The sequence below is a fragment of the Akebia trifoliata genome, chromosome 5, assembly GCF_017979445.1.
Source record: "Akebia trifoliata isolate Shusen 1 chromosome 5, ASM1797944v1, whole genome shotgun sequence".
NCBI classification, from domain to species: domain Eukaryota; kingdom Viridiplantae; phylum Streptophyta; class Magnoliopsida; order Ranunculales; family Lardizabalaceae; genus Akebia; species Akebia trifoliata.
The window spans coordinates 35117877-35126857 of record NC_141379.1 but is presented as its reverse complement, the minus strand read 5'-3'; the positions used below and the strand labels follow the sequence as shown (position 1 = coordinate 35126857).

At 33.1% G+C, this 8981-nt stretch overlaps 1 long non-coding RNA gene across 1 annotated transcript; it reads right to left on the bottom strand.

The window, feature by feature from the left end:
- Positions 1-268: 268 nt before the first annotated feature.
- LOC147402580 (uncharacterized) lies at positions 269-1343 on the bottom strand. The gene is made up of 2 exons (XR_015178926.1): positions 1192-1343; positions 269-945 (listed from the first exon to the last, which is right to left on the bottom strand). It is a non-coding gene; the product is annotated as an uncharacterized LOC147402580 (long non-coding RNA).
- Between the last annotated feature and the right edge of the window lie 7638 nt (positions 1344-8981).

Genomic DNA, 8981 nt, shown 5'->3' with positions numbered 1-8981 from the left:
CTTCAGACCAAAAATATATTACAAAGATAATAGAAAAAAAAAAGTGGCATAAAGAAAGAAAGGAACTCCAGCAAAACAGTGGAGAATCGAGATATTGTACATTTGAATAGTCTTGAGGAGACTTTTCAGAGATCTAAGAGAATATTTATCATCTGTTCATTCATCTACTTGCAGCATATTTCTGCACGAATAATACTAAGGAAATCCGGGCACAGATAAAAACACAAAAAAGACATTGAAATCTTTGTTATGGTTCTCTCTGCAAGACTGCTTCAATCAAACACTTTATTATATTTTCCTACATAAATTACATTGAAAAATAATAATAAAAAAAGGGTCTAAAAAAATTGACCCATATCAGGAAAATACAGACTCTCATTACCATATGAACTTTGATATTCTCTACACCTTCCCCAAAGAATTAATAGAGATAAGTTAGTGATGTAATAATGTGCATGAGATGCACTATAATTGTTATTATGGTCCATATCTTAAAGTTATAGTAGTACCAATTAAGATCAATCAGATAAAAATTGGTAAGAAATGATGTGGGTGCAGTCTTGATTCAAATAGCTCAGGAGGGATAGACAGAGAAAGAGGAGGAAAGTTGGGTGGGCATCGAGAACAATAGAATTAGAATTTTCTACCGGTAGCTTCTGATAGAAAATTCTTAACTAAACGAAGAAGAAGTATAACAACAATGTAGTGAGGTCTTACAAGGTCAAGAAAAGGTCTTACAAGGTCAAGAAGACGATAAGAAGAAGGGAAATGATGTTAGTCATAAAAGAAGGGAACAAGGGGAAAAAGCTCAGGCAGGATAGCACCCAATTAAGATCAACAAGTAACCATTATCATAAAGCTTTTGATTATTCCTTTCCTTCCAAACATTCTGATACTTGAAGTGTTGGAGATACTGATGTTGGTGATGAACCCATACATTGCAACCTACAATGGAGTAAAAAAAAAGAAGAAGAAGATAGAGATTAGTGAAGAGAAATAGTGGAAAGTCTATCAATTAAAAGAAGAAGAAAAAAATTGAAGAATGAAAGTAAGATATGGTTTTATGGAAACATTAGAGGGAATCAAATATATATTTATGGAGTTAATGTAGATATGATAGAGTGAAAACAAACCCCTTATTAAGTATAAAAAAAATAATGCCCATTCATCTAAGAATTTAATCTTTCTTACCTTGCTAGAAACTTGTCTCATATTCTCTCCTGAAAGAAAGAGAAATTGAGAAGGAGAGAGATGAGGAATTGTGTGAAGGAACTCGGATCATTCTCTTATCTAGGGGAAGGGACGGGCAGACCTAGCTGCCCCTGATGGACTTGATGGCGACAGATTCAAACTCAAAAGGAATATAATATAATTCTGCCCGTGACGTCAACACGTATGTATACGTACATGGATTTTTCTAACCTGAAAGACTCAATCAATCCACGTTTGAGATATTCTACGTTCTAATAAATATATAATTTTTTGTGATTAACATACTTTTATAAATCACTTATAGGATCCACATCAATATTATGTTGAACCATCCAATTGTAAAATAGTTAATTAGTACATTCCAACCTCACTAACCATATGATAAGTTGATATAATTAAAGATCTAATTTAACAGTTTATGATCACTGCAAGATGGAGAACTCATTGTACACAGCAGTAGCGTTCAACCTCATATTCTAGTGGGTCTTCGTGCACTATGTGAAAACAAAAAATTTTGACAAGAAAATTCGACAAGTCAAATCCCACAAATTTTAGAAATTGAATTTTAATGATCTGTGGCCATTGAAATTTTTGATGTTCCCCAATTCGACGGTTTAAAGTTATTAAAATTTTCTCATCTTCTATTAATTTGACAATAAAAATTTTCAACGTTTTGATCCATCAAATATAGTATTTTTTTCACGTTGTGATGTTGGTACTGGACCAGTTGCAAAATGATTGGGAGCTATAATTATATAATAGTTTATTAGTAATTGTTAGGTTCTTTGATAATGTAGTATAATGGCCTAGCTCTGAGTGGGACTTAATAAATCTTGAAGGAAGCCCAAACCCTGAGTAAGGTTGAGTTGAGTCTGTTCGGATTGGGTTGGATCATCCAAATTGCATGTCTTGCTATGAAGTCGGACTGACAGAGATTCAACCCATTTTAATCTCATCGAGATTCACACCATACACATCACATATGGGAGTAGTAACGTCTAGTCGTCTCCTCTAAGGGAGAGGAGAGGGTGGTAGACCTATTAGAGCTAAGTGTTGGGGGTGTTGTTGCCTCTTGAATCCTTCTCCATGAGTTTCATGCTATAAAGTCTGATTTGGAGCGAGTTCTCTCTTTGAGCCTTACCCATGTGAAAATAGTGTTTGATTTCTTGGTTTCCATCAATTGTACTATGGAATTGGTACATTGGATCAAATCAGAAAGCTCAAAACGCGTTTCTCTTCAATCAATTTCATGGATACATTTGGCTAATAAGGAAATTGATCTGTTGTCTTCGATGGCTGAGTTGGACCCTTTTGATTTTTCGATCCATCATCCTTAAAGATGGCCAGGGTAGGGTTGGATCAAGTATAGAGGTTGAGTACGCATTGTGTTGTATGTCCTTGTACCATTGTAGCAACTTTGTAAACCTTCGGGTCTTTCAATTTTTTAATTTCAGCTCATGCCCCACCGTTACCCTTTAAAAAAAATAAAAAAATAAAAAATCTAGTCGTTTGGATCCGAGGGTCTTATTGACTTCTAGTTGGTACGATATGTTTAATAATTATCTAATTAAAAAGTTCACAGTACACGTGGCAGATTGTGTGGTGTAGTATGAGCGATCTGTCAGTGAGCACGTGTGTGTCAATTTCTGTTTCTCCTGTCGTATCTATTGGTTTGTTTGCTTTTTTGTTTTTTAAACCAAGAGTTCCAAATATTACAAAGTTAACCTCAAAGGTGGCATATGCAAATTGCACATTTATCATTAAGGCCCATTTATAATTTTAAATATAAAATATTAATTATATAAAATATTTTTTGTAATTAAGAAAAAACTACCATGTAAATCACAATTTTATCATATTTTACCAAAATTATCCTAATTGTATTATATTTAAATGTAAAGATGGGATTATCAGTAGAATTCAAATTTTGGTGTCAAACAAATTCTACTTGCCTTCTTTTCATTATTATAATAATTAGAAGAGACACATCCAAATACACATATATCAGATGGATTTTTTTTATAATTTAAAATATTAATTAAAAATATTTTAAGATTAGATTATAAATTTTTTTATTTATAATTTTGAAAATTAACTTTTATAAGGAGTAGAGATTTGACTTTTTATCAAAATGATCTTGATTATATTAAATTTGAATGTATGAGCTGGAGAGAGGGGCATTTGAGAGATTCAAATTCTTCTTATAATAGCAAAGAAGTTTTAAAGATGAGGTTAATAAATTTTTGGATAATTATTTCAGAGGACACTATATTTATATATATTTTGTCAAATTACATAATTATTTAAATTTGGTATGCCACGTGGTCTCACAGTCTCCCAGGATACGGTCAAAGCAATCGTCCTTGGTCTGCGTCTTATAAAATCCATGATATGCGCCGAAAGATGGGTTTTTTTGTGAGAGTTGAATTTGAACACCTTGGACACTTGCAACGTACATCGGTCGAGATAGATTTAAAGAGAGATAACAGTTTTCCTTAAATCTCAAGGATCATCTTTCCATCTCAACCCTTGGACACCAACTGGAAGATTTGAATTTTTTTTACTTGGCTCGTAATTTCTCTTCTTTTCTCATGCTATTCTATACTATTAACTATTTCAAATAACCCATTAATTTGGGTTAGAGAGCAATGAATTAAAACTAATCCAATTTGGATGAAATTTAACTTTGATGGGGAATGTTGAGAATCCAAGTGTTAAAGACTACTCAAAGGTAGTCGTGGATATTAGTTTTTTTTTTCTTAAGTGGTTTAATAAATACTATATTACGATTTGGAGAATTGATGCAATGATCTTGTGAAATCATAAAGTTCATATTATTTCTTTAAATAACTAATTGGTAATGAGCCAAGAACTTATAGGAAGAAAGGCAAGATAATAAGTGTTTAATGTGGGACTAAACTTAACATGCAAGTGCACAAAATCGTAGATCTTTTCCTTATGTATATCCAAGAAAAAGATGTATGCTTCTGTGCACTTACCACGTCAACCATGTACAGACCATGTACGGTATAGTGCATCATTTAATCATGACTCTTAAATATATTGTTTTGGTGAGATGTGGTGTTCTTAATTTATAGCATCAAGGCAAGGAAATACTTTGCAACAACCTAAATTCGAGGACTAAACAGTCAACTGGATTACAAGGTATATTATTTAATAACCTTCCTAGGTCTTTCAATGCAAGCTTCAAGAAAATCCCCCCCACCCACACACAAAAAAAAAATAAAAAATAAAAAATAAAAAAAAGTAATAATAATACGAATAATGCTAAAGTGACCTCATATCGCACTTCTTAACGTGAAACTGTATGAGAACCATAGATGCTTTCTTGATGAAAAGCATCTATAATCCCATACACTTTCACGTCAAGAAGTGCGATATGAAGTTCCAGCTTGAGGTCACTCCATCACGACTCTAATAATATTAAAATTTAAAAGTCAAAATAAGGGGGAGTGATTTTTTGCTCACAGTATTTGAATTTTAATTTTAAATTTGGATGTTCGATAGCCGTCTATTTTCAATATCATGGATCAAGTTAAAAAAATTCATTTTTTCGATATTTTTTTTAATATGAATTTTTCCATGACATTTAGAAGTCGGTAGTGTTCGATTGTCAAAGTTGTAATCCATGTGAGCCCAATGGCCATTTTTAAGACTAGAAATTTCAAAAAGTAAAATTTGTAGGCAAAGGACGTACAGGTAGGTGAGAGAATTTGTCTCTATGCTTAGGTCATGTGTGCCACATGTCAAGTGGTTTTTGTAATATGAGAAAAAAATCACTCAAAACAGGGGGAAGTGGATCCTCTATAGCACACAATTCTTGTAGCAATCCTGTAGCACACTTTCAATGGTTAGAAGAGCTCCACATTAGCTATAAAATTAGATCTCGCACCCAAAATTTGGGGGAATTCAATAGCTAATCATTTTCAAAGACATGGATCTTCATCAAAAAACTTATTTTTGATTTTTTTTAATTAGATCCAAGTCACTAACACAAAAGGCTGAAATGTTACTTTTTAAAAAAATGGCTCTCTTTCAACTATTTAAAGTGTGCTACAGGGTTGCTATAGGAACGCGTGCCACAAAGGATCCACTTCCCAAACATGGGCCATGCACATATTCTAGAAATGAAGAGCTATTGCGGTGCCATCATCAAATGTTAGAGACTTCCCATCAAATAAAAGATTGAGATGAGAACAAAAAAGGGCATAGATTTCTAAACATTCACCTTGAATATTTCACGCATTGTTGAACGAGGTTACTAGGGCAAGTCGTGTCACGACAATGATTTTTAAAACCATGATTTAGACATAAATATTTGAGTCATTGAGTATATTAAAGGGGTCCATCATGCACTTTCATTTTGCACTCTTGTCGCATGCATGAGCTGAAAATTTCTAAATAATAAGGAAACAATGAAAAAGCAAGAAAGAAGAAAAAAAAAAAAAAAAAAAAGCTGCAAAGATTCTTGAGGAGAGCAAGAGAAAGAAAGTTAGGTGGTGAAAGTGAAAGTGAAAGTGGTCCTTGAGTTTATAAGTATGTGGTGGGCAGTATTCCTCCCCTATCTCTCTCTTTTCCCAAAGAATCTTTCTTTTCCCACCCCATTGTCGTCCTAAATTAAGGTACTACAGTTTTGATTATTGAAGGCAGGTGACATGAGGTGGTAAAAGTTAAAAACCCTTCAAACTTAATAACTTTCTTACCATTTCGAAACTGGGCTGACTTCATCTCAACCATATGTCTTTAATATTGTATGCAGCTTGAAGACGACTTGTCACCGTAGTTAGGGCTGATTCCTTTAGTATAATTAATTGCTTTCTGCATCAAGAGACTCTTACTATATTTTACATTGTGAGGTTGTGTTTTAAAGAGCAAAACTGTGTTCAAAACTTAAATAAGGTGGACACTAATAAGGGCTGCAACTCGGCGGGTGAGGAATCAACCGAGCCCAACCCGAATTTGACAAGTACCAGCCCACACTCGTGCTGAACCTGACCTTGGGCTTGAAATACTTAACCTGCACCCAACCAAAGTCCTTGATGAAAACATATATTTCATGTATCTTACGAAACCGTTTGATGCAATTTTTTTTTTATTATCAAAAGAGGGATCCAATCTCCATCTTAGTTGAAAAGTAATTAGAGATGAAATTAAGCTTGTTATTTTATAATATACTTTAGTTGAATGTTTCTTGAAGGTATTGGGTTTATATTGAAATGTATTAGTCAATACCGTATCTATATATAAATATATGTAAATAATTAATTTTTTGTTATAGATTTTTTATTTAGTTATTTAAAGTAAGAAAAAACAAATTCAGACAAGATAGTAAAAATTTAGATGACCCAAGAATCAGTTTAGAAATCGGATATCCTCCTAAAACTTTAGTAAAAATTTGGATTAGGGTATTATGCTAAAATTCGGATAAGAAATCAGGTATGATGTGTATGTTTCAATTCGGATATGGAGTTGATAGAAATTTTACCCAACCCACGCCCTACCTGTTGCGTTGCCAGCCCTACCAACCCTACAATTGAGGGCTCAAGATCAAGGGCTTAAATCTTGTTTTTTCAACCGTGTCAAGTTAGCAGACCAAATTTACAATAACTCAATTAGGATTAGAAAAAAATTAAATTAAAGTAATATATCTGTTTCAGCTCTTAAAGTATTTGTTAAATTGTCCAAATATAAAGAAAGCTTCATTGGCCAACATTTTAACGTGGTGTGATCTTTTTATTATTATTATTAATTGAAGCATAATCTAGATCCAACAATCTGGAATTTTCAAAGTTTTTAATCAATTAATAAAATAAGCAAATACACATAGTAGAGATTATGTTCCTTCTCTTACACCCCAAGATGTACAACATGTCAACCCTCTACGGATCACTTGCTCTGATCACCCGTATGGTACCTACCAAAAAGCCTCAGATGCCAAAGACAAATTAATTCCCAATCTTACGTCCATTGCAAATATATTAAAAATAAAGAAGATGAAAGTCTCCTTTGTATAGGTTTACCTCTTCGTCTTTTTTACCTGAAGCATCCCGATTTTTGTTCATGCAAATATCAAAGTATATTTTATACATTGAATTACCATTTCGTGATCTGAAAATGAGTTATTTTCAATTCCAACTAATCGTTCATTTTAATTACCAAAACATGAATGATCACGTTTTTGTTATATATATATATATATGGGGGGCGTTTAATGACCAACTTTTTGGCAAACTTTTTGGCAAAACATTTTTCAAAACATGAATTAGAGGTTTTGGAATAAGCTGATTTTTGGTGAGGATGATCTCTATGGTGAGGAGATCATCATCACCAAAAATCAGCCCATTCCAAAACCTCTAACCCCATCAAAAACAGTTTACAAAAAATGGACGGTCCACGATTTTTCAGCTTGTAACATGGGTTAGAAGTTTTAGAATGGGCTGATTTTTGGTGAGGATGATCTCCTCACCGTAGAGATCATCCTCACCAAAAATCAGCCCATTCCAAAACCTCTAACTCATGTTTTGAAAAATGTTTTGCCCAAAAGTTTGCTAAAAAGTTTGCCATTGAACGCTACCCTATATATATATATATATATATATATATTAAAAAAAAATCAGAATGGTAATCAATTTGGCGGTTTATTTATATATATATATATTAAAAAAAAATCAGAATGGTAATCAATTTGGCGGTTTTATAGTAACTATTTCGTAGGTATAAAGTCACTATTTTCAATCCCAAGTCAAACCTTGATAAGCTCTTTAGGAAGAGTAGGTCAAGTGTTTGAAACCTACGAAGCCATGAATTTCTTGGGGCCACCCTGTAAGGTCCAGTGGACCTTTGACTCAATCTATTGTATATAGAACATTTTGAGGGGGCGGTCCAAATTCGTTATTGTTCACGTTTTAGTAAATAAAATGAACAGTGAGCTGGAATCGTAAATTTGTCAAAAGTTGATCACTTTTTCATAAATATCCATATTTTATATTATATAACATGTAAGCCACAATGTGAAAAAAGCCCAAATTTGATGGATCAGGGGGTCGGATTGGCATCGAATTTTTCATTGTCAATTTTTTTTTTTTCTACAAGTCGAAACTGTTAAATTAATGAAGGATGAGAGAAATTCGACAGCTCTAAACCATCAAATTTGGGAACATTAAGAATTTCAACGGTCCTAGACCATCAAAATTCAGTTTCTAAAATTTGTGGGACTTTGCCCGTCAATTTTTTCTGTCGAATTTTCCAATTTTCGCATAGTGAGTCCTACCATTGAAAAATCGATTTCTTCCAAAGCATAACTATAAACTCATGAGCATATATCATTTAAAGGTCTAATGATGTTGAGTTTAGTCCCACATTGGACACTCATTGCCTTATCTCTCTCCTTACACTACGTCATATCTCACAAAAAACGACGGGCCAAAGCCGTCGTTTTTTAAGAAAAATGACAGCCCCCGCCGTCGCAAGAGCAGTTGTAAATAACGAAGTTGTTTTTGGTGAACGACGGTTGGCACGCGTCAACAAACTGTTCTAAAAAACGACGGTCATAGTCTGTCAAACATAAACGACGGCTCAAACCCGTCATTTTTATTCGTCAATTTCAAATTAAATTAGTAGAAATAAACGACGGCTTAAAGCCGTCGTTTTTTTGTGAAACTTTTTTTTTTTAATTTTAGCCAATATTGTTTGTTATTTTTATTATTTTTCACCTAAAAAGAAAATGACAATTTTCATTGGACAGAAAA